Here is a 25872-nt window from a genome sequence, read left to right on the forward strand (position 1 = left end):
GGTGACTTGGGGCAGGGCTGTGGGGTGGGGCGGTTTGTGAGGGGCGATCCTGGAAAGGCGTCGACGACGGCTCCCCAACTACTTGTGTCTGGGTTTCCCCACTATATGGGCGGAAGGTTTGAATCAGGAGGTGGGTGGGTGGGGGGGTTCTCCTGCCTGGAGTTTGAGGAACTGTGAGGTGGTTTGGAGGTGTTGTCGGCTTGTTTGGGTTTTTTTTTGGGGGGGGTTGTATTAACTGTGTTTCAAACTGTGACGTGTACTGGGGTGCCGTGCCTGTCTGGAAGGAATGTCTGGAAGATGGGAAGTTAAGATAGTTGGAGTCAGAGATAGCTTTGGCTGGGCCTGAGCTGGGGAGCGTGCGTGGGTCCTGATGCTGGGCTTAGGGGACGTGGTGGTGCGGGGGGTACCTGGGCTCCGCCACTGGTTCGTGTCCCGTGGCCCGCTCACACTCCTCCCCACCCCCGCCTCCGCCCCATCCCCTCCCCTGGACCAATCTCCACCCCAAACTCCCGGGCCAGAGGACTGGAGAGGTGATGTACTGGGGAGATGAGTCTTTGCCTCCTCAAGTCGGTTGATGTAGGTGGGAAAGGAAAAGTGTTTCTTAATATTTGATTCCGGAACCGTGTTTTGGTTACACTATTGGGGCTACTTTGAAAGGAGTCCTCCGCCCACCTGCACCCCCCCACCCCAAACAGTAGGTAGAGATAGGTACCATGTCATCCGCATGTTAAGTGGATGTTAACGATTAACTTAAAATTTGGGGACGTGGTGGGGGGCGGATGTCGGGAAGGCTGGGATACCGTCCGCATCTGTGTGTCTCCTACAGACAGCATGTCTGCTGTGTGTCCTGAGACAGGGCGACTTATTTTCGTAGTAGGGGAAAAACTGTTGGGCATCATTCGCAAGGAAGAGGGTTGGTGGTGTGCGCTGCTGAAAGGCGCTGCTTGTATCTTCTTCTACCCCACCCTGTTCTGTCTCGCATTTGCCTGAGAGCTGGGATGGAAGAGTGAGGAAGCACTGGGTGAGTGAAGGAAAGAATGCAGTTGGCAGCAAAGAAACAACACTATGTAAAGTTGAATGACATCAAGTGATTGCTGTTTGTATCTACTCTGAAGCTTTTTAAAAACCTCATGTATCATGTAGTGATGGGTTCATTTCTCTGGGAAACTGCAGGTATAGAAATGTTTGCCTTCTCCCTTCCTCTCTCCTTTCACCCCTCCTTTCCCTCGCCTGCCACCCCACCCTTGATGCCTTCCTTCCTTCTTCCTTGGCTTAGTACATTTCTCTTCCTGATGGACATATTGTCTCCTGGTTGCCTGTTTATTTAGTTTGTGCCTATATGGTTGTGCTTTCTGTGGTTTTGCATAATTAGGTGAAAAGAACCTGAATTTGTTTTTATTTTGCGTTTATGCCGCAGGTAATTGTCACTCAGGTTTGCAGTGCTTTGCCATGAAACTTAGTAAAATTGCACAGCTAAGTTGCTAGATCTGGTTGAATTAATTATGTTTATAAGTCAAGTTTGGGAAATTTGATTGTATTTTTCAATTAGAGTTGGAATGAAACATCTCTTGTTTCTCACAGTCTTTAATATTTAATAACACCAGGAGAACCTAAGATCATATATTTTTGTACCTCCCTCAACCCAAAATGTAACTTATTCATTACTCTTCTGTGACAGTTTTGTGGTATTATGGACTTTCAAGTAACCAAAGGAATTGGCAGAATTTCTGTTGAGACCGTTGAGAACTTAATGCATTTTACATTTGGTCTATAATTTATCAATTCTTGAATGTGCCATCTATTAGTAAGGGGCCTTTAGATTCCATAAAAATGGAAAGACATGTTGACACATTGGAACTTTATGATAGATCTTATACTTTGATTTGAAATTTCTGCTGTTGATCATTTCACACATATATGGAGACTATAAGGATGAGGTAGCATTATATATTTAGATTGACCTGAATAGGAAAAAAAAAAAACAACATGAATGTGTCTTCCAAATTTGAATTTAGAATATAGAATGTTTTGTGCCAATGCCGAGCCTTTAGTGTATTGAAGATCAGGATTTCCAGAATGACTTTTTAAGTTGTGTCTTAACATAAACCATTAGTTTGTAAAAACAAGAGGAAAATTCTAGAAAATAATATAATATTGCATGGTATATGTTTTTCTGAATCATTCTGATAGTCATGAAAGCTTAAAATGTTTAATAATCACTTTAGATATCAAAACCAACATTCTAAGACCTAGAAAAATGAGTGTTTTCTTTTTCACCTACCCTTTCCTCAAATTTTCTTTTTATTTGTTTTCATCTATGGGAATGCATAGTTACTTATCAGTGAAAGCATTCATTAAACCTTTCCTGCTAGTGGTCTGATAAGAAATCATTATATACGAACCATGTAAGTCCCTTGCATCCACTGGGCTGGTTCTGTTGCATTTTGAGCACTGGGGCATTAAAGTGATATAAAACCTTTACTGCAGGTTAAAGCATAAAACACTCTCAGCATGTCGAAGTCATATGGTTTACGAAAAAAGTAGAAAACCGGGCTATTGGTGCCTGTCCAGTTGAAAATTTCGTCCTGCAGCTATAAAGACACATTTATTTTAATGTGATCACATGTAAAATGCTGCCTGTGTTATGGGAAGTTGAAAATCCAAATTGTTTTTAACCAATCTGTTGCTAGCTCACCATACTGCACACACTGAGCAGTATTCTATCACAAATGTGCATTAAGGACAGGAGAATTTAGTGTTCTGCAGAATGCCTTTTGTGAGACTTCATTTTCACTGTTAGGGAGATCTCACTCTTCCAACCGACTCTTTAGTCAAAACATGAATGTAATAGCTCAGTAGTTCTAAGTTACAATCTATTGCAACAAATGTTTCACTACTTCTTTCTGGCCATTTTTGTAGCAAGTGTTTATTGAATTCCGTGGCCTGTTCATCGTGTCTTGCATATATTGAGTGCATTGGAAATATTCACCTTAACTTGTTCGGTTTGGTCCATCACCAGTTTTAATGTTCAGACTGCTACCAGGTATCCAATGAAGGCATGTTTGCCTTTTCTATTCATCTTGTTGCAGCTCTTGCTTCTGTTATTTTTGCATGAGCTTCTTTAAACTTGAGTTATTTCTCTTGAAAATTATAAATTTATCATAGAGTGTTATTTTTTATAAGATGTGCTACTTGACTTTTGAAAACCATGAACATTGGTAGGTAAAAGTACTCAGTGGAAATGTGCTGGCTTTTGTTCATTTTATATACCTGTTTTGTTTAGATTTTTGGCTTCTAGACTGTGGTATTTTGGGCTAGATTTTTTTTTCTGTGAACTTCTTTTTTTTTTTTTTTTTGTAATCTTAATTTGGTACAACTTTATGAAAAATTTTCTGATTGGAAAGTCTGGCTTATCCAGTGCAGTATGTGCATGTCTATATATACAGTCACACATGTACAAAGCACCTTTATTTCCTTTATCTGCCAGACATGCAGCCATAAAAACCAGTCTCCACCATGAATAGCAGGGGCCAAAGAGTAACCACCAGCTCAGGCTGTCCACAGTATAGAAGCTTTGCAGATTTCATTATCATTTTTTTCAAAATGTTTATTTCTTTGAAGAGATAGAGAGAGAAAGAGAATGGACGTGCCAACGTTGCCTGCCAGTGTAAACGAACTCCAGAAGTATGTACCACTTTGTGTGTCTGGCTTTACATGGGTACTAGAAAATTTATCCCAGGGTGCCAGGCTTTGCAAACAAGCACCTTTAACCACTGGGCCATCTTTCTAGCCTTCATTGTCATTTTAAAGCATTACTTTAACTTCTTTCAAAATGGGAACTCTGTTTGAACTTTTTCCTAAAGACAGTATTAAGTAATTGGTATATGACTTAGAGTCCTAGATAAAGTTATACTTTCTCTTTTATTAACTTTTTACTCTTCATTTGTTTATTTATAAGAGAGAGAGAATGGGCTTGCCAGGGCCTTTAGCCACTGCAAACAATCTCTAGATGCCTGCACCACCATGTGCAGCTGGCTTATATGGGTTCTAGGGAATCAAACCTGCGTCCTTAGGCTTTGCAGGCAAACACCTTAACCACTAAGCCATCTCTCCAGCCCAGAGGTACATATTTCTTTTTTAATTAATTAATTTATCCAAGAAAGAGAAAGAGGCAAATAGAGAGAGAATGGGCACACCAGGGCCTCTAGCCACTGTAAACAAACTCCAGAAGCATGCCCCACCTTGTGCATCTGGTTTATGTGGGTCCTGGGGAATTGAACCTGGGTCCTTAGACTCTGTAGGCAAACACCTTAACCATTAAGACATCACTGTAGCCCCCAGCTATACTTTCAGTGGCCTTCTCTGTCCTTGAGAACCCATCACAGCTACAGAGTAAAGATTGTCCCAAGTGATTATTTGATGTGAAAATTTTAGTTGAGCACAATTTTATAGATCTTTACAGTGTAAGACCAGAATATTTTTTTAAAAAACATTTGTGAACAAAAGGATAAAGGGGGCTGGAGAGATGGCTTAGTGGTTAAGGCGCCTGCCTGCAAAGCCAACAGGTTCCATTCCCCCAGAACTTGTATAAGCCAAATACACAAGGGGGTGCAGGCATCTGGAGTTTGTTTGCAGTGGCCAAAGGTCCTGGGGCACCCATTCTCTCTCTCTACCTGCCTATTTCTCTCTCTCAAATAAATAAAATAAAAACAAAAAAATATTAAAAGGATAAAGGGCGAAGTTGTCTGGTTTAGCATTACGTGTTCAGTTATTTTATTTATTATTATTATTATTACTTTTTTTTGGTTTTTCAAGGTAGGGTCTCACTCTTGCCTAGGCTGACCTGGAATATACTATGTAGTCTCAGGGTGGCCTTGAACTCATGGCAATCCTCCTACTTCTGCCTCCTGAGTGCTGGGATTAAAGGTGTGCACCACCATTCCTGGGGTGTTCAGTTATTTTAATTCTGTTTTGACTCTTAAGATAGGAGAGTCCAGACTCACCTTTTAAGGGATGTGGTTCTAATCCAATGAATGGCTGTTTAGATTCTTGTTTGAGTATCAATTATGAGTAAAAATATTTGCTGAATTTATGCTCGATAGCCATCCTGCCCATCTTTGTCCAGTGATGATGGCTTATATGTGGTGTACAAATTAAATGGCATGGCACGGCCAAGTAACAGTAACTTTAAGGTATGGAGTCACAGGGGGTAAAAGCAAAGGCTGTGGGTACTGCTAACCTGAGGATGACTTAAGACTGAATGTATCCGCCTTACGATTTTGATAAGGAGACATATTGTGAAAGCCTGAAGCTCTTGGCTTGGGTCTGGTCAGCCAAGCCTTGGGGTCACCTTCACTGCTCATCCACTCAGGAAACACACTTGATTGTGCACTCTTTGTGCATATTCCCTTCTTTTCACTCTGTTACTATTCCCTTCATTCATTGTTTCTGACTTATTACCATCAGTCTCTTAAGTACTCTTGTGGCATGCAGTCTTTTCTTTTTCATTAGTCATTCTACACTTGTACCTGAGGATCCTGCCAAAGCAAAAAGTGAATTTGATTATCAGCCCTACTTTTCCTGTAATTCTTCATGGTTCTGCAGCCTTGCAAACAAATCCAAACTTGTAGTCATTATACCTGTATCCACCTGGCTCGGCCCTGTATACCCTCAGCAAGTGTTATTAAATGTCTGTATTTCAGTTTCCTCATCTATAGAATGGGAATGAAAACAATACCCACTTCCTAGGATTACTTCATGCAAGGCCTTAAAAGGCTGCCAAGTTTCAGAATGCTTTTGGTGTACCGTCTCATAGATCCACAGGAAAGTACGAAAATAGAGGCTTGTTTGTGCCTTTCACTCACTTTCCCCTATTGGTTGTATCTTTCATTTTATTTGTGGGTATATGTGCACGTGCCGTGACATGTGTTTGGAGGTCAGAGTGTTTGTCCTCTCTTCCATCTTCCTTTTAAGACAGCTTCTCTTATCGTTTTACTTCTGAATGCACCAGTGGAGCTAGCCCTGTTACGTGCCACCGTTACTTCCAAGTTCATGTGGGTGCTGGGAAGGGTTGAACTTGGGCCAGAAGGCTGTCTCAGCCCCCTACTGGTTACACGTTGCATGACTTTGAAGGTAACACCAACCAGGCAGGGAAGGGCCATAGAGCTCAGTGGTAGAGTACTTGCATAGTGTGCATGATGCCTAGCGTGCAATCCTCAGCACAAGCACAAAAGAAAGAAAAAGAGAAAAACAAAACCCAAGCAATTAACATTGGCATAATTTGTGACTATAGGTCTATGTTATTTTATAGTGTTCAGATTATCAACGAGCATCAAAATCTAGACATAAACATATTCCATTGGGGACTGCAGAGATGGCTCAGAAGTTAAAGCGACTTGCTTGTAAACTTGCCAGCCCAAGTTCGATTCCCCAGTCATCCACATAAAGGCAGATGCACAAAATGGCACATGTGTCTAGAGTTGGTTTGCAGTGGCAGGAGGCCCTGGCTCACCCATATTCAAATTCTGCTCCCTATTATCTCTATTTTTTTTTTATTTTTAAAATACCACATTTTTATTCAGATTGTACAAAGGAATGTGGAAAGGGGAAGGCTGAGAGGTGTGGGGAAATAAAGTGGGGAGAAGAGAAGTACACCATGTGGAACCCAAAAGCCCATGTGTGCCATGTGTAACTCCAGAGTCCATGTGACCAGACAGATCTGGGGGAAAAAAAAAAAAAGCATGAAAAGAAAGTTCAGGGAGCTCCTGCCATATGGGGAGCTGGAGGGGATAAAGAACCCATGTGGAGAGTAAGGGCCGGGGGGCTCTCCCGGCCCAGCCTGCCCAGGCCCAGCCAAGGAAAAAACTCACCCACAGCTGGGAGTTCCCAAGTGATCAGAGAGCCAGCTTCTCTTTCTAGTATTTAAAAAATAAATATTGCATTGGGCCCGGGGAGGTGGCTCTGTGGATAAAGTGCTTACTGTACAAACACGGGAGCTTGCCTTTGGATGCTCAGCACCCATTTAAAATGCCAGGTGCCGCACAGCATACCTGTAACCCCCGCGCTGGGGTGGAGACAGGCAACGATCCCAAGACTTGTAGGCAAGCTGGTCTTGCCAAATTGGTGAGTACTAGGCTCCTCAAAATGCCCTGTCTCAAAGGATAAAGTCACTATGGGTGACACCCAGGTCAGCCTTTGGCTTTTATACACATGCACACAGGTACTCTGCGCATACATGTGCACACACACATATGAACATGCATGTAAACCACACACATGTGCACACACACACACAAAGAGAGAGAGAGAAATACTGCATTACCACAAAGATTGAATAATTTTCCCCTTTGTAAGTTCTGTTGTTTTATAAATATATCTAAGGAGTAGATGCCAATAGTTGAACCAGGAATTTCTGTCTTTGGCCTTTTGTAGTATTTCAGAAATTCTTTGGCATATTTTAGAAATTTTTGTGGGAAAAAAAAATCCCAATGAAGTTTTCTTGTTAAAAGAATGTGAAACCCAAAACAAATGTCCAGGCATGTGGCACATGCCTATAATCCCAGCACTCTGGGGGAAGAACCAGGAGGATTAAGTTTAGAGTCATCTTTGCCTACATAGTAAGTTTGAGGCCAGCCTGTGCTGCATGAAACTGTCTCAAACAAATAAACAAATTGTGTGTGTGTGTGTGTGTATGTGTGTGTGTGTATATATATAAATTGGGTGATATATAATAAAACAATATATATACATATATACACATATATATGTATATATACACACACACATATGTGCAGCTGTGTTTAACTATGAATTATATTAGTACTCATTATACTTCCCCGCCCCCCAGGTAGGTTCTCCCTCTAATCCATGCTGACCTGGAACTCACTCTGTAGCCCCGGGCTGGCCTTGAACACACAGTCATCCCCGACCTCTGCCTCCTGAGTGCCGAGACTACAGCTGGGCCACACCTGCCTCATTAAACTTTTCTAATGAAATTAAATAATACTGAACGTTTCTATAAAATTAAAACGAAGGGGCTTAAGTTATTTCGTTCCTCCCTCCCTTCCTTCTTTTCTCCTTTCTTCCTTCCTTTTTTTTTTTTTTTTTTCTTTTTTTTCCAAGGTAGGGTCTTGTTCTAGCCCAGGCTGACCTGGAATTCACTATGTAGTTTTAGAGTGGCCTCGAATTTACAGCGATCCTCCTACCGCTGCCTCCTGACTGCTGAGAGTTAAAGTGTGCTCTACCACGCCTGGCCATCCTTTCTTTTCCCTTCTGACAGGACTCATTTTGTGGCCCAGGTTGGTCTGGAACTCTCCGTCTCCCCAGAGCTGGGTGATAATAGCCATTCCACCATACCAGCGTATGCATTCCTTACACAGTGGAAATACATTCGACTCTTTCTTGGATAACCAGAATTACAGCTGTTTGGGCCTGTGTTTTGTCTTTGACGGTGTGGATGCAAACTTGCCAGATGAACTGGCTGAGCTTGTGTCATAGTCTCATTTTGGACTTGTTGCAAGGGAATTAGCTTCAAAGAAAATAACTCGAAAAATTGTTTTCTGAGAAGGATCTTTAAAGAAAAAATAGTGAGAGATTTACTTTCTGTTACTGTTATTTTGGGCATAAGAAAGGTCAGTCAAGTCAAAGGCTAGGTACAGGGCTGGGTGTTCTTAACTGAGTGATAAAAAGTTTTCAAATGTCTCAGCTATTAACATGTCACACAGATCTAGTGAGACAGTTTTTAATTGTCAACATTGATAACTTGCTTTGAAAAAAGGATGAATTTGTTTTATAGGCAAAAATATAATTATCAGTGATACTTCCTGATAGTCAGATTAATATTCACAGAGCTTTTTAGCCACTCGGGATTTCATCTTTTTCCTCCTTGGAATTACCTGTTTCCAGGTTTTTTTTTTAATTTTTTTTTTTTTTATTATTATTTGAGAGTGACAGAGAGAGGAGAAGGAGGAGGAGAGAGAGAGGGAATGGGCGCGCCAGGGCTTCCAGCCTCTGCAAACAAACTCCAGACGTGTGCGCCCCCTTGTGCATCTGGCTAACGTGGGACCTGGGGAACCGAGCCTCGAACCGGGGTCCTTAGGCTTCACAGGCAAGCGCCTAACCGCTAAGCCATCTCTCCAGCCCCCCCTTTTTTTTTTTTTTTGAGGTAGGGTATCACTCTAGTTCAGGCTGACCTCAAATTCACTATGTAGTCTTAGGATGGCCTCAACCTCATGTCGATCCTCCTACCTCTGTCTCCTCTGCCTCCCGAGTGCTGGGATTAAAGGCATGCACCACCACACCTGGCTGTGTTTCCAGATTTTTGTTTGGTTTATATTTGAAAGTAAATAATGTTTTAAATGGGAATCACTTGGCTTCAGATAAACTGGAGTAGGATACCTCAGTGTGGTGGCTGAGCCGCTAGGTCTGGTGTGAAGAGAACTGTCAGGAATCTGAGAAGCCCTGCCTCTTATTTGGGGGGTTTAGTTTCTTGGCTCTGCTTCACTTTCATATCTACATCTATTTCTCACTTCTCCTTTCTGCTTCTGTTTGCCTGGCCCAGTTTTATAATCTCTGATCCCCCATAACTTTGCCTTGTAGGTGGGTCTGGTTTGTGGTATTGTTGTTCGACCTGACTTTTCAACTAAGGCAGTCCTCTTCCTGGGACTCTCTATATCTTTTAGTTCAGTTGGCAAGAGAGAAATCTGAATACACCACCTGACCATGCATTAGATGTCGCTCCCTATTCATATTCATATAAAGCCACTGCTTTTGAATGCTATGTATGTGGAGGTTTTCCTGCTTTTAAATTTCAGTGTGTGTGAAGATGGGCATGTGCATGCCACCATGCATGCCACGGCACACGTGGAGGGCAGAGGACAGCCTCAAGCGCTGGTCCCTGCTTTCCACCTTGCTTGAGACAGGGTCTCTCTTTAAAAAACTATTCATTCATTCAGCTAGCAGTGCTGGAAACTGAAGTCAAGGCAAGCCCTCAACCAGTGAGCTGCATTTCCCCTGAGGCAGAGTCTCTCTTGGCTTGCTGGCGGGCAAAGCTTCCAGATTCTCCTGTGTCTACTTCTCTGCTCCCAATAGGCATGTCAGAATTACAGTTACCAGTGCAACACCTCTACCTTTTCAGGAGCCCCGGGGGGCTGAACTCAGGTCCCCACAGTTGAACTGCAGGAGCTTTACCCGCTGAGCCAGTTACCCACCCTCGGAAGGCTTCCTGTAGGAGTTGGGCAAGAAATTCAGTCATGCCAAGTATGGCAGTGAATGGTGAACTACCTTGGGATACAAAGAAGGACCCTTTTTCCAAGGGTCAAACAAGTTGTTCTGAATGGCAGAAGACTACCATTACAGTTTAGTTGTTCTTTAAAAAAGAATATATTGGGCTGGAGGGATGGCTTAACAGTTAAGGTGTTTGCCTGCAAAGCCAAAGGGCCCTGGTTCAATTCCCCAGGACCTGCATTAGCCAGATGTACAAGGGGCACATGTGTCTGGAGTTCCTTTGCAGTGGCTGAAGGCCCTGGCATGCCTATTCATTCTCTCTCTCTCTCTCTCTCTCTCTCTCTCTCTCTCTCTCTTTCCCCTTCTTTCTCTGTCAAATAAATAAATAAATAAAATATTTTAAAAATTATTTATGTATTTATTTAATTACAAGCAGAGAGAGAGAGAAAAAATGGGAACATCGAGGCCTCTAGCCACTGCAAACAAACTCCAGACACAAGTGCCACTTTGTGTATCTGGCTTTACATGGATACTGGGGAATCAAACCTGGGCCCTTAGGTTTTATAGACAAGTGACTTAACTTCTAAGCCATCTCTCCAGCCCAGTTTTGTTTTTTACTGCTGGTCACTTCAGGCAAACCAGAAATATGACACAATAGGGTTACAGACCTAGACCCCACCCCTCCCACTTTTTCCTTTTTAAGTGACTTTTTTTTTTTTCCTTTACCTTTTATCAAATAGAAATTTTTTGGTTGAGCTGGGCTGATGTATCAGGATGGTTGAGTTCTAGGCTAGCCTGAGCCACAGAGTAAGTTCCAGGTCAACCTGAACTAGACCCTGCCTCTAACAAACAAACAAACAAACAAACAAACAAAAAGACCTTTTGGGAATGGTGGTGCATGCCTTTAATCCCAGCATTCAGCAGGCTGAGGTAGGAGGATCACTGTGAGTTTGAGGCCAGCCTGAGACTAGTTAGAAGCCTGCCTGGGCTAGAGCAAGACCCTACCTCAAAAAAAACCCAAATAATAGTAATAATAACAACAACAATGATAAATTTTAGCCCTATATTGGGAACAAGAAATCTTAGGAGAAACCATTTCTGTTTTTTTTTTTTTAATTTTGTTTGTTTATTTGAGAGAGACAAAGAGGGACAGAAAGAGGCAGATAGGGAAGGGGAGAGAGAATGGGCGCGCCAGGACCTCCAGCCACTGCAAACGAACTCCAGACGCGTGCGCCCCCTTGTGCATCTGGCTAACGTGGGACCTGGGGAACCGAGCCTCGAACCGGGGTCCTTAGGCTTCACAGGCAAGCGCTTAACCGCTAAGCCATCTCTCCAGCCCTTTTTTGGTTTTTTGAGGTGGGGTCTCACTCTAGTCCCTGCTGAACTGGAATTCACTATGTAGTTTCTCTTAGGGAGGCTTCGAACTCACAGCAGTCCTTCTACCTCTGCCTCCCGAGTGCTAGGATTAAAGGTGTGTGCCACCATGCCCAGCAGAAACAATTTCTTAACTATTCTAGCTACTAGAAGATTCTCATACACCCACGTTCTTACATAATGACAATTATCGTCTATCCCTGATAGCTTTTGTGGTAAATCTCTGTGCCTTCAACCTTAGAGGCAGTAAAGAGGACTGCAGTAGTAAGCAGCTTGTTCTGCACATATCCAGCCACATGAAAGTTGACACGCTGGGCCAGCACAGTGTCCAGCCAGCCCCTAATATTATATATCTTTTCATTCATTAATTAATTAGAGAGAGAGAGAGAGAGAATGGGTGTACACCAGGGCCTCCAGCTACTGTAAATGAACTCCAGACACATGGGCCACCTAGTGCGTCTGGCTTTCATGGGTACTGGGGAATCGAACCCTGGCCCTTACGTTCGTAGGCAAGTACCAGAGCCACTAAGCCATCTCTCCAGCACCCTGATGTTATATTAATAGAAGAACTGTGCTGGGAAAAGAACCAGAACATTTTCATTTCCTCTGCCAATACTGGAGCTAATACCAAGTCTAGATTATTACCACACGGGGGCTGGGATTTTTAGGCACAAGCACAAATCAAGCGTAGACATCTAAAGAACCTGAAAGACCCGAGTCCTTTACAAAGCACAGGAGCCGATGCAGCCGGGCAGTATCCTTAGCACAAGGGAAGTGAATGGGTCTCAACTCTCATGTAGAAGTAATATCTGGAAAGACTATTAAAATTTTATTTTGCTAAGCTCCGCCTTCACATTTGTAAAAGCTGAGATGTAGCCTGGGAACAGCCTTCTTTCTAAGCATACCTGATAGTTCTAATTGCTGCGGCCTGCAGAACACTTGGAAAATGTGGGTGATGGGATCTGCTAGGAACCTACTACAGAGTGGGCTTGGTTCTGACATAGTCTTGAAGATATGCTTGCAGTTTTTTTGAGGTAGGGTCTCATTTTAGTTCAGGCTGACCTGGAATTGTCTATGTAGTCTCAGGGTGGCCTTGAACTCATGGTGATCCTCCTAACTCTGCCTCCCAAGTGCTGGGATTAAAGTTGTACGCCACTACGCCTGGCTCTTCCTGATATTTTTTGTGCCTACTTTGTTTTAAATACTATGCACCCATCCTTTCTTACTGCTTATGCTCCTAAATCATGCTGAGTATATTTTGGGAAAGCATAGTTATTTTTCTAGATATTATGCTTAACAGTATTGTACCCCAGACATGATTTTTCTCTTTTTTTTCCCCTTTTCTGTTTTGAAATTTTATTTATTAGAGAGAGAGTGAGAGAAAGGGGCAGAGAGAGACAGACTGGATGCACCAGGGCCTCCAGTTAGTACAAACAAACTCCAAACATAGGTGCCACCTTATGCATCCCAGACATAATTTTTCTATGGTTACTGAATCAGTTCGTTTTCTTAAACCGTATATAGTTAAGGTGTGTACACATACACACATCTTTAGAATCATATACATCTTGAACTTTTGCCCTTGTAAATTAACTTTTCACCCTCACCCCTTCAAGGTCTATCATGATTCCACCCTTATCCAGTACCCTCAGTATAGCTAGATTGCAGAGTGAGTCTGATAGTCTTAATTGCTCCTACCACATTGAGCTGGTGGAGAACACGGACTTTGGAGCCAGATTGCTCTGGTGCACATCTGAGCTCCACAACTTACTCTGTAACTGTAAACTTCCATTTGTCTTAGTTTTTCCAACTACAAACTGGGGATAAATAACAGTTCTGTTTAACGGGGCTCACAAGGGCCACATTTTTAAGGTGCTTAGAAGTGTACCTTGCAGACCAAAGTGGCACCACGTTAATAGTCATCCTTGCTTCATTGCCAAGGTGTGTGTGCCTCCCCTTGATCCTCAGGATTCTCGAACATTGCAAACAATCCCCTTCTAGCTATTTTTTTTCTGTGTTCATTTTCCTCTCAATTTTTCTTATGTAGACCTTAATTATACCTATTTCCCAAGAGTTTAAATTCTTTCTGTCAGGATTGGGGAGATGGCTCAGAGGTTAAAGGTGGTTGCTTGCAAAGTCTGTTAGTCGGGGTTCAGTTCCCCAGTACCCATGTAAAGCCAGGTGCACAAAGTGGCATATGTGGTAGGAAACCCTGGTGCCTCCATGTTCTCCTCTCTCTCTGTCTCTGCCTCTACTTCCCTTCCCCCTTCCTTGCAAATGAAGAAATAAACTTATTTTTTTAATTATTTATATATCAAGATCTTCTTTTGTCTTCCTTATTTTTGTTTGTTTGTTTTTCTTTTTCTGATTCTCTGATAAGCCTCAGGCCTGTGCATGCTTGGCCAGAGCTCTGCCACTGAGCTACATACATCCTCCATCATCTTTTTCTTATTTTGCTAAAATTGCCTCTGGTTCTTGTTTCTAGGCTTAAAAGCTTCAAATCACTGTTCAGTACTTTTCTTTCTATACTTCTCTGTATTCCTCCCATCTGATCGTCAGTGAGCTCCTGGGTTCTTCACCGTTGTGCCGCATTGATCATTCTCTTCCTTCTTACACCCCTAGTTTGCACCCTCATCACTTGTTGAGATGATTGCAGCTGCAAACTGGCCTGCTTGCCTCTTCCCTATTCTATTCCATGGAGCACAGCGTCCTTAAAATACTTTTCATCAAATCATGTAGGAAGTTACTATTCATATAGAGTTTGCTATCTGATAGGTTTTCAAAGTCTCTGCATCTTTCAAAGCCTCTCAAACATTTTCTTTCCTCCATTATTGGCGCCATACTTTCTTATTCCTAAATATAGTTTGTGTTTTACATTTAAGTGAATTATCTTTCCTTCTGAGTTTTCACCTTTCCCACCATCTGTAGTATTTGCCACATTACCCACTTCATATATTACATATCCCTGTCTTACCAGTTAAGACCTTGTTATTAAAGCCCAGTTAAATCTTTCCATCTGAGAAGGAACCTTGACACACTTGTACCAGTCATGACTCCATCTAAACTGTACTTGCAGATTCAGTCAGTACCATAACTTTGGTATTTATATGTAAGGTATGTTATATTTTAAGTCTTTGAGTTTTCATTTCCTATGAATTGAATTCTTAATTGAAGTATTAGGCCCTTGGATCTCCTATTAACTTGAATCCCCTGTATTCTTTCTTCTCCCACTTTCACTTCATAGTTCATTTATTAACTCTCAATCATCTAACCAATATTGGAAGCATTAAAATATAAGCCTAGCCTTTACAAAGCTCATAGTTCAATTTTGATATGATGAGGGGGGAAAAAAATACTACACCCAGCTATTTCTCTTCTCCAGTATCCTCAGTACAAGCTAGAGCACTGAGTCTGATATCCTGAAACATGCTTGTAGCTTCCAATTACTGGTACTAGTGATAGTGGTTAGGGATGACCCAGGTAAATGTGTAGTGGTGCTGGAGATGTATTAGGCTCACTTCTGAGTGAGGATAAATCCATCTCCTTCCACTCTGGCCCCTTTCCCAGCAATCTAAGGGCTTAAATGTAATTATGAAGCTATTACAATGAAGATAATCTGAGCCATATCGAATATGAAATAATAAATGTTTTCTACTCTTTATTATTTTATTTTTATTTTGGGGGGTTTTCAAGGTAGTATCTCTACCCCGGGCTGAGCTGGATCTCCCTCCAGGCTAGCCTCGAACTCACAGTGATCCTCCTACCTCAGCCTCCCAAGTACTGGACTTAAAGGCTTTTGTACCACCACTCCCAGCCTTGTCTACTCTTCCTTCCAACTTACCAGGTGTTCTCAACCATTTGCCATCCAGATCACCCTGAAACTTAGTGGTTTACAACAACAATACTTTATTATTCTCAGAGTTTTGGAGACAGAAGACACCCGCTAGGTGGTCCACCCTTGGATTCTGTCATGCGGCGGCAGCCTGACAGTGCTGGGGTGCAGTCACGTCGGCGTCCCTCGTGTGTCTGCTCATGTTCAGGTAGGAAGAATCCAAACAGCTGAGGAAGGGGACAGAGTCCCTCTCGTGCTTCAGAATGGCTGGCACAAGTCCTGGGAGAGCAGAAGAAAAAAAGCCAAGCATATTACCTTTTAGGACCTAGCTTTGGGAATTTCCATGTTGTTTCCAGACATGTTTTACTGGTAGTTGTAGTCACAGAGGCCTGTTCAGCAGGGAGCAGACTCCACTTCCGGATGGGTTAAGTGGAAAGGTACCCAAAGGGGGTGTAGGATGGAGGTAGTCTGGCAACTATGAAAATCTAATTTGCTATTCCAAAGACAAATCTATTAATGGTTTGGTTTACATTCAGGTGTTTTTCTTGGCATATATAAATTATATTCCTTTACCTACTTGATAGCACTATACGATTGTGCTTTATTTTTTATTTATTTTGTTTTTTTGAGGTAGGGTCTCACACTATCCCAGGCTGACCTGAAACTCAGGCTATAGTCCCAGGCTGGTCACAAACTCAGCTTTGAACTCACAGTGGTCTTCCTACCTTTGCCTTCCTAGTGCTGGGAGTAAAGGTGTGTGCCACCACACCCAGTTTCTGCTTTATTTTTTATTTCTTTGTTTTTCCAAGTAGGGTCTCACTCTGGCGCAGACTGACCTGGAATTTACTGTGTAGTCTCAGGGTAGCCTCGAACTCACAGTCATCCTTCTACCTCTGCCTCCCAAATGCTGGGATTAAAGGCGTGTGCCACCACGCCTGGCTCAGTTTCTTCTTTAAAAAAAAAAGATTAATAAAATGTTTCTGGGAATACAACAACACAAAGAATAAATTTAATAATATGTGATGTTTGGGTCCAGATTCACCTAATGGGCTCTCCCATCTAGGGTGTATAAATGTCATCACAAGAAGACATGTTTCAGGAGCTGGAGAGAGAGCTCAGCAGTTAAGGCACTTGCCCACAAGGCTTAGCCAACCGGGTTCATTCCCCAGGACCCCCATAAAGCCAGATGCACAAAATGGCACATGCGTCTGGAGATCCTTTGCAATGGCAGGAGGTTCTGGCATGCCCATTCTCATTCTCTCTCCCTCTGCTTGTAAATAAATTTAATTAAAAAAAAAAATAAAGACATGTTTCAGAGCTGGAGGAATGGCTTAGTGGTAAAAGCATTTGTCTGCAAAGCCAAAGGACTCAAGTTCAATTCCCCAGGACCCACATTAGCCAGATGCACAGGGTGGTATAGGCATTTGGAGTTCATTTGCAGTGGCTAGAGGCCCTGGTATACCCATTTTCTCTCTCTCCCTCTCTCTCTCCTCTCCCTCCCTCCCTCTTTCTCTCTGTCAAATAAATAAATAACAATAAAATATTTTAAAAAGACATGTTTCAGTTTTGGATATGTATTTATTTGTACATCATTAATGATAGAGCCATCATTTACTTTAACCATCCGTATACTTGTGGACATTGAAACTCTCCTGCATTTACATATAAGTCACTTCTTAAATTTTTTTTTTTTAATTTTGTTTCTTCATTTTTATTTATTTATTTGAGAGTGACAGAGAAAGAGGCAAAGAGAGAGAGAGAATGGGGGCACCAGGGCTTCCAGCCACTGCAAATGAACTCCAGATGTGTGCACCCCCTTGTGCATCTGGCTAATGTGGGTCCTGGAGAATTGAGCCTTGAACCGGGGTTCTTAGGCTTCACAGGCAAGCGCTTAACCGCTAAGCCATCTCTCCAGCCCTTAAAATTTTTTTTTGTCTTTTATTTTATTTTAATTGAGAGAGAGAGAGAGAATGAATAGGGTGCCAGGGCCTCCAGCCACTGCAAACAAAGTCCAGACACATGCACCACCTTGTGTACCTGGCTTATGTGGGTCCTTTCCTTGAGAATAGTACCTGGGTCCTTTGGCTTTACAGGCGACTGCCTTAACTGTTAAGCCATCTCTCCAGCACAAAGTCACCTCTTTTGACTGGTGTTGAGTGGGCCTGCAATGGATGTTGCTGTGAATAAGACATAGTAGGCAAGAGCTAATAAGCTTTTTCTTGATGCTGTTCTTCCACCTCTCTGGGAACTGTTTCTTCTTCTCTTATGTCTTTGCTCCTTCCTCCTTCTCCTCTTGCTCTGACTTGGTCAGTATCCTGTGCTTTGGTCCTCAGCTCAAAAAATGGTCGAGAAGGGCTGGAGAGATGGCTTAGCGGTTAAGCGCTTGCCTGTGAAGCCTAAGGACCCCAGTTCGAGGCTCGGTTTCCCAGGTCCCACGTTAGCCAGATGCACAAGGGGGCGCACGCGTCTGGAGTTCGTTTGCAGAGGCTGGAAGCCCTGGCACGCCCATTCTCTCTCCCTCTATCTGTCTTTCTCTCTGTGTCTGTCGCTCTCAAATAAATAAATTAATTAATTAAAAAAATGGTAGAGAAAAGAATAAAATCACTGAAGATACAAGAAAGCTGTCTTACTTGGCTCTTTACCAGTTGATGGATTCTGCTTTATTGCCCTCTTGTTAAGTATAGAAAAGCCATCTTTAATGACTTCATTTGAACTAGTGGTAATCATTTAATTAAAAAAAGCTGGTATAGAAGTCATAAAAGCTGATTACTTGTACATTTGACTTCAGTCAGAACATGTAGATATTCGTGTGTTCATTTTAACTGATTCGGGGCTGGCTGCGGCTCTCAGCTGGAGAGTTTCATCCTTACGGACATTTGGAATGCTTGCAGCCATCTGCCATTGTCCCCGCTGGAATAAGGGAGCTGTGGTCATCTGATGGGTGGTAGAGAAGCCAGAAGTGCTACCGGACATCCTTCCACCCACATCATTGTCCCCCATCCAACAGAGACTTCTGTCCAAAATGTCAATAATAGCAGTGTCCACAGACTTGATCTTGGGGCCACAGCCCTTTCTCGGTGCATGAATCCACTGACTAGCATCCCCCATCAGATTTCATGCACACATTTGTGACTTAAATAGAGGAGGATGTTAAGGGTACTTGTAATCTGTGAGCCATATTTTAATATGTTGTCCGAGTCTTTTATGGTAGTCTCCCTCACATCGTCTTATTTTTAGTAAACCATCTTAAATTGCACCAAAACATTTAACTCATTTTTTTTTGTAATATACTTTTTATAGAAACAAGACTTCACACTCCGATTTTCTTAGTTTGGATAATGTGTAATTACGTCCTGCAGTTGCAAGAATAGCTGGAATGCATGGAGAAAAGAAGGAGCCTCCTCTTGGTTGGCACAGGGGTGCATGGCTGTCACTTTGTTTCAGGAGAAGGTGGACAGTGTGGTTTGGTTTTCATGGATTGTTAATTAGGTTGGCTCAGTGGTTCTACGTGAACAATAAGGACCTGAAGGATTTTTGTTGTTGGAAAAAATGGCTCTCCAAATGAATTTACTGTTAACTGTAAGTTGCAGTCAGGATCACATTGCCCACAGAAAATACCCAACCAAGAACAGCTTGTAGGTGAAAAAAAAGAGGGGGGTTATTTTGGGTTATAGATTCGAGGGGAAGCTCCATGATGGCAGCGGAAGCTGATGAGCAGAGGGTGAAGATCACCTCCTGGCCAACATCAGATGGACAGCAGGAGAGTGTGCCAAACACTGGCAGAGGAAGCTGGCTAATAACATCCAGAAAAAGTTCACCCCAACAATACACCGCCTCCAGGTTTTAATTCCCAAATTGCCATCAGCTGGAGACCTAACATTCAGAACACCTAAGTTTGTGGGGACACCACAAACCACACAGAGAGAAAAGCAACAAATTCTCTAAGCATAATACAGGTTTTTTTTTTTTTTTTTTATTACAACTGCAGTTTGTCTTGCCCCAAATGGGTACGATTTGTGAGGGTGTCAGGGAGAAGAAAGGACATCAACAGTGCCAGGTGTCCCTTTCAAAGACAGTGGTACTGTGCTCTGGGTGACAGGAACGTTAGAGAATCTGAATGTTAGAGCATCAGGAAGCCTTGTCTAGCAAGAAGTTCCTACATCAGCCATCGCTGGGCTCTAGCGCTTTCTTTCCCGTCTCTCATCCTCTGCCCTTCTTCCCTGTGTGAGGTGGGAGGCTGGGTCCGGACAAAGGACACATGCCACTCTTCACATGCATTCAGTAGTGGCTTCAGCCGCCACGGGCAGCTGGCCTTTTGTCCTATTTGATTGCATGTTTCAAGCAGGCGGACATCTATGATACTTTCAGTGTTTCCGAATTACCTTCATTAAACCAGTCTCCTGTATTTTGTGAAAGCTAGAGCCCTGCTCTTGCCATGTAAGCACGCACTCTACCACTAAGGTACATCCCTAGCCCCCTGAAGTGTTTTGTTGTTGAGACCCCATCTCTCTGTGTAACTTGGGAAGGCCTGAGTGCCCAGGTTGCAGGCGTGTTCCACAAGGCCACCCCCAAAACACTTCATATTCTCTTCGAGAATACAGTGAGCAGCTCAAGTTTACTACTGAAAACACTCGACTAACACATTTCCAGTCTTTGTATTACTAGGACTTTTGTTTAAGCTTTGATTATATACAGTGTACAGTGTATGGCTGTGTATGTTTATGTAGGCTGCCTCATTTGTTTTCTCATAAAAGTTATTTATGATTTTGTGAGATTAATCAGAGAAGTCCAAAAATGGACATTTTAGATATCCTAATGAATTATCTAGTAACCAACCCCCAGTGGGAAATCTAATCTCAAGACATGGATAATCTTCTCAGACCTAGAGGATTAAGCTAAATTAGCCTTGGCTTGTTAAAGTTGTTAACTACTATTTCTGTAGTCATCTGGGACAGCCTTAGTCTATCTAGTGATTTCTTTGAAGAAACTATAATATTAAACAAACATGATGGCTTATGTTTGTAATCCCAACACTCTAGAGGCTGAGGCATGCAGATTGCCCTGAGTTCAAGGCCAGCCTGGGCTATACAGTAAGACCTTGTCTCAGAAGGAAGAGAGAGAGACAGAAAGAGGAAGGGGAGGAGGGAGGAATATTATAGAGATTACATAGAGTGCTTAGAGTACATGACAAAATTATCTCTTAGCTTCTAAACAATGACTATCCCTTCCCTTCTGTATTAACAAAGTTCATTGTCTGAATGGTATTTTATTTGGGGGCTGGAGAGCTGGCTAAACAGGTAAAGGCACTTGTTTGCAAAACCTGCTGGTCTGGGTTCGGGTCTGTGTGGGTTCCATCCCACAGTACCCCCTTAAATCCTGACGCACAAAGTGGCACATGCTCTGGAGTTTGCAGCATGAAGAGGCCCTGGCGCACTCATGCTCTCTGTTTCTATCTCTCAGATAAAAAAAAATTTGTATAACTACATGGCTGTCTTATAAGACGTTACGTGTTTGGACATTGTGTAAGCGCACCTCTATTTACTCTCCCTTTTTGAATGTAATAGATGTGGCGAATCCTAGGAAAAACTTTTTGCACAATCTTGAGTGTTGGTCCTCTCCTGTAGTCTTGGTTTTGAGGCAGTCTTTCTTGTTGCTCACCCCTGCATGTTCCGGGCTCGTTGGCTTGTGAGCTTTGGGATTCTCCTGTCTCAACCTCTTTTCTCACCATAAGCATGCTGGGAATATAGACACTTGTGCTGTATCCTGGGGAACTGGACTTCAGTGAGCAGACATGTGCAGGAAGTACTTTACCCGCTGAACAAGTCCTAGGTTTTGATTTTTTTTTAATATACTTTATTTATTTATTTCAGAGAGAGAAAGAGTCACAGAGGAGAGAGAACGAAAGAGAGAGAGAATGGGAACTCCAGAGCCTCTAGCCACTGCAGTGAACTCCACACCCATGCACCACCTTGTACATCAGGCTTACATGGGTCCTGGGGAATTGAACCTGGGTCCTTTGGCTTTGCGGGCAGGTACCTTAACTGCTAAGCCATCTCTCCAGCCCCATCTTTTTTAACTTTTTATTGACAACCTCCACACATATACACAATGTATGCAGATTATAGTGCCTTCCACTACCCTCCATTGCCCCTTCCAGTGAACCCCTCCTTGTTTCTTCACAACTAGTTCCTCTTCTCTTTTGATGTTAAATCATATTTAAACTAAACATATTTTCACACACCTATTGTCATCATTTGATGCCAGAATAATGGATCATGACCTTTCACACATAGCTTTTATCACACAGTGAATAACGTTCTAAAAAGGAAACCTAGAAGGAAATACCTGTGAAAGATTTTAATGATTTCTCTACTATAAGTAAAGCAGGTACACATGAATGCTACTGAATGAGCATTAACCAAGTAAAGCAACAGGGTTAGTAGGGACTTTAATGATGGTAACAGTACAGATTTCCTTTATTATTCACTGTTAGGATAATTGCAGAATTATTCAGCTATATATCTTCATTTAAAATATACAACATGTGCCATACTAAAAAAAAAACAATTACATTTCACTTTAAAATATACATGAGGGAGCTGGAGAGATGGCTTAGCGGTTAAGCGTTTGCCTGTGAAGCCTGAGGACCCCGGTTCAAGGCTCGATTCTCCAGAACCCACGTTAGCCAGATGCACAAGGGAGCGCACACATCTGGAGTTAGGTTTGCAGTGGCTGGAGGCCCTGGTGTGCCCATTCTCTCTCTCTATCTGCCTCTTTCTCTCTCTCTCTCTCTCTGTCATTCTCAAATAAGTAAAAATAAACAAAAAAATTAAAATATACATGAGGGCTGGAGGGATGGCTTAGCGGTTAAGGCATTTGCCTACAAAGTCAAAGGATCCCAGTTTGATTCTCCAGGACCCATGTAAGCCAGATGCACAAGGGGGCGCATGCATCTGGAGTTTGTTCACAGTGGCTGGAGGCCCTGGTGCGCCCACTCTCTCCCGCCCCCCCCCCCCCTCTGCCTCTTTCTCTCAAATAAATAAGTAAATAAGATATATTTTAAAAAGATACATGACAAGCTTATACCAATTAATTATGTGTTGGTTTTTATATTCCAGGGCTACTGGTAAGTGAAGAAGCCAGCCTCTATCCTTGGGGGTATCCCTCATGGAAGTTGAGCAAACATGTACTAGACATCACCTTGCTACTGACCAAGATAGTACACACAGAAGTGTTGACTTGTATTACATCCATAAATGAGAAGCATGGAGGAAGCTAACCATCGTTAGTTTTATTATTAGTAAGCGGAAGAAGAATATTGGAGAAGAGAGAGAACGGAGCTCAAATCATCAGGAAAAGCTTTAGGGGAAGGCTTGACCTAAGCTTAGGTTTGAAAGCACAGAAACTCCTTTGGTAGGCTTTTATTTCTGAGTTCTGCTGATTTCAAGAATTGTCTTTGCAAAGATAAATCTATAGCTTCACAGTTGCAGCAGCATTTTTTCATTTATATATATAGATTTACTTGATAGAGAAAAAAAGGCAGAGAGAGAGAGAATGGGCACGCCAGAGCCTCCAGCCACTACGAACGAATTCCAGATGCATGCACCATCTTGGGCATCTGTGGGGACTTGAACCTGGATCCTTAGGCTTCACAGGCAAGCAAGTGCCTTAACCACTAAGCCATCTTCCAGCTCAGAGAATGCAATGATTTATTTTTATTTTTTTCAAGGTAGTGCCTTGCTCTAGCCCAGGCTGACCTGCAATTCTCTCTGAAGTCCCAGGCTCGTTTTGGATTCACAGCAATCCTCCTACCTCAGCCTCCCAAGTGCTAAGATTAAAGGCATACACTACCATGTCCTTGAATTCTTTTTTTTTAAAGTTATTTATTTATTTATTTGAGAGCGCCAGACACAGAGAGACAGATAAAGGGAGAGAGAGAGAGAGAATGGGCATGCCAGGGCCTCCAGCCTCTGCAAATGAACTCCAGACACGTGCGCCCCCTTGTGCATCTGGCTAATGTGGGACCTGGGGAACCGAGCCTCGAACTGGGGTCCTTAGGCCTCACAGGCAAGCGCTTAACCGCTAAGCTATCTCTCCAGCCCCGTCCTTGAATTCTTGTAGTAACACAATTCTAGTTTTACATTGCTATTCTAAGACTTCTGGCTAAGAACACAACAAAAATTAATTCTGTGCCTGTTTTTTTTTTTTTTTTTGCGGGGGGGGGGTGGAATGGGGTTTGAGGTAGGTCTTTCTCTAGCTGGCTGACCTAGAATTAGTCTTAGGCTGATCTTGAACTCATAGCAATCCGCCTACCTCAGCCTCCCAAGTGCTAGGATTAAAGGCGAGTGCCACCATGTCCAACTGTACTTGTTTTCTTATGGTCATTTGTTATTTATTTATTTATTTGAGAGCAACAGACACAGAGAGAAAGACAGATAGAGAGAGAGAGAGAATGGGTGCGCCAGGGCTTCCAGCCTCTGCAAACGAACTCCAGACGCGTGCGCCCCCTTGTGCATCTGGCTAACGTGGGACCTGGGGAACCGAGCCTCGAACCGGGGTCCTTAGGCTTCACAGGCAAGCGCTTAACCGCTAAGCCATCTCTCCAGCCCATCATTTTTTAAAGTCATTTGAGATAGGGTCTCCTGAAACCCAGGCTGGCTTCAAACTTTGTAGCTTAAGGTGCCATTGAACTCCTGGATCCTCCTGCCTCCACTTTGCAAGTGCTAGAATTATAGGCACACACCACTGTGCCTAGTCTTAATACTATTATTGTATTTTAAATATCTATGTATTAAAGAGAGAGAGACTATGGGTACGTCAGGTCTCTAGCCTGTGGAATGAACTCCAGACACATGTGCCACCTTGTGCATCTGGCTTTACGTGAGTACTGGGTCTTTAGGCTTCGCCACAGTGCCTTGACCACTAGGCCATCTATCTAGCCCCTATTTATTTATTTATTTTATTTTGAGTACTTTTTTAAAAATCTTTTTTTTTTTTTATTAGTTTTCTATTCTGCAAATACAGGCAATTTGGTACCATTATTAGGCTCATCTGTGACCTACTCCTCCCCGTTGGCCCCTCCTTGTTGAGGTATATGGGTCGTGCATTGTGGAGTTAGCCCACAGTTATTGGTACGATAAATGTCTCTGCATATATTTATTTATTTTTGAGGTAGAGTCTTGCTGTAGTTCTAGCTGACCTGGAATTCACTATGTAGTCTCAGGCTGGCCTTGAACTCATGGCGATCCTCCTACCTCTGCCTCTCTGAGTGCTGGGATTAAAGGCATGTGCCACCATGCTTTGCTCCTGTTTATTTGTTTTTCACAAAGGTTGTCCTCTTATGTTCCCTCTCCCCTTTCCCACTGTCCCTGAGGGCTCTCCTCAGTGGGGTTGTTGGTATTCACTGTTGGATAATTAAGGTCTCAGTCAGTCTCTGTGTGTATGGGGGTGTCTGTGCCTCAGGAGATTTCTTTTTTTTTTTTTTCCCCCCGAGGTGAGGTCTCACTCTGGTCCAGGGTGACCTGGAATTAACTCTGTCATCTCAGGGTGGCCTCGAACTCATGGCCATCCTCCTACCTCTGCCTCCCAAGTGCTGGGATTAAAGGCGTGCGCCACCACACCCGACAACCCTCAGGAAATTTCTACCCACCTTGTGGCTCTTACAATCGCCCCCTCTCTACAGGAGTCCGTGAGCTTTGTCAGGTCTATTAGTAGTCAGGTGTAACATTGAGTTCTGTAGCCTCTGGATTTCTAATTCAAAGTGTTTTGATTTTACACAGTGTCTGCGCTGTTTCCCTGTGGCTGGTTGTCAGGCTAGTAGTGGGAACAGTACTGATGTTGATACTTCCTCTGTAATTTCTCGTGGGCCCCAGCAGATGTGGGAGAGGTGGCACATCTTAAGGTGGGCAGTCGAGTATCTTTTCTTGTGGTATTGATGGATTTTGTATGTTCTCCATTTTCTCTGGCATCTGAAAATAAAACAGATTCTCCAACTTGGATTAACATTATTCTTAATATATGATAGAAAGAACATGTGTTATTACTTACATGTTCTGTGAAGTACAATTGTAACTTTTCACTGTCCAAAGTACATCTTTGTAGCAACCACATTTTTCTGAGATAATAGTTATTTCCTGGACTAATAATTTATAGATACATGATAGCATGTCCCTGATCTCATTTTATGTATTACATACAGTGAATCAAGGCCTTCAGGTAGGCAGGCACATTTCATGGTTTTGATCCTTTGTTTTTTTTCTTTTTTTGTTTTTTGAGGTAAGGTCTCCCTCTAGTCCAGGCTGACCTGGAATTCACTTTGGAGTCTCAGGGTGGCCTTGAACTCACAGCAATCCTTCTACCTCTGCCTCCTGAGTGCTGGGATTAAAGGCGTGTGTCACCATGCCTGGCTTGATCCTTTTTTTCTTCTCTGTAAACAATGTTTT

At 42.8% G+C, this 25872-nt stretch overlaps 1 protein-coding gene across 10 annotated transcripts in view; it reads left to right on the plus strand.

Annotated features, from left to right (window-relative positions):
• Hmbox1 (homeobox containing 1) overlaps positions 1 to 25872 on the plus strand; it is a 168325-nt gene that overhangs the window by 518 nt on the left and 141935 nt on the right. The window lies entirely within an intron of this gene.

The sequence above is a fragment of the Jaculus jaculus genome, chromosome 12, assembly GCF_020740685.1.
Source record: "Jaculus jaculus isolate mJacJac1 chromosome 12, mJacJac1.mat.Y.cur, whole genome shotgun sequence".
NCBI classification, from domain to species: domain Eukaryota; kingdom Metazoa; phylum Chordata; class Mammalia; order Rodentia; family Dipodidae; genus Jaculus; species Jaculus jaculus.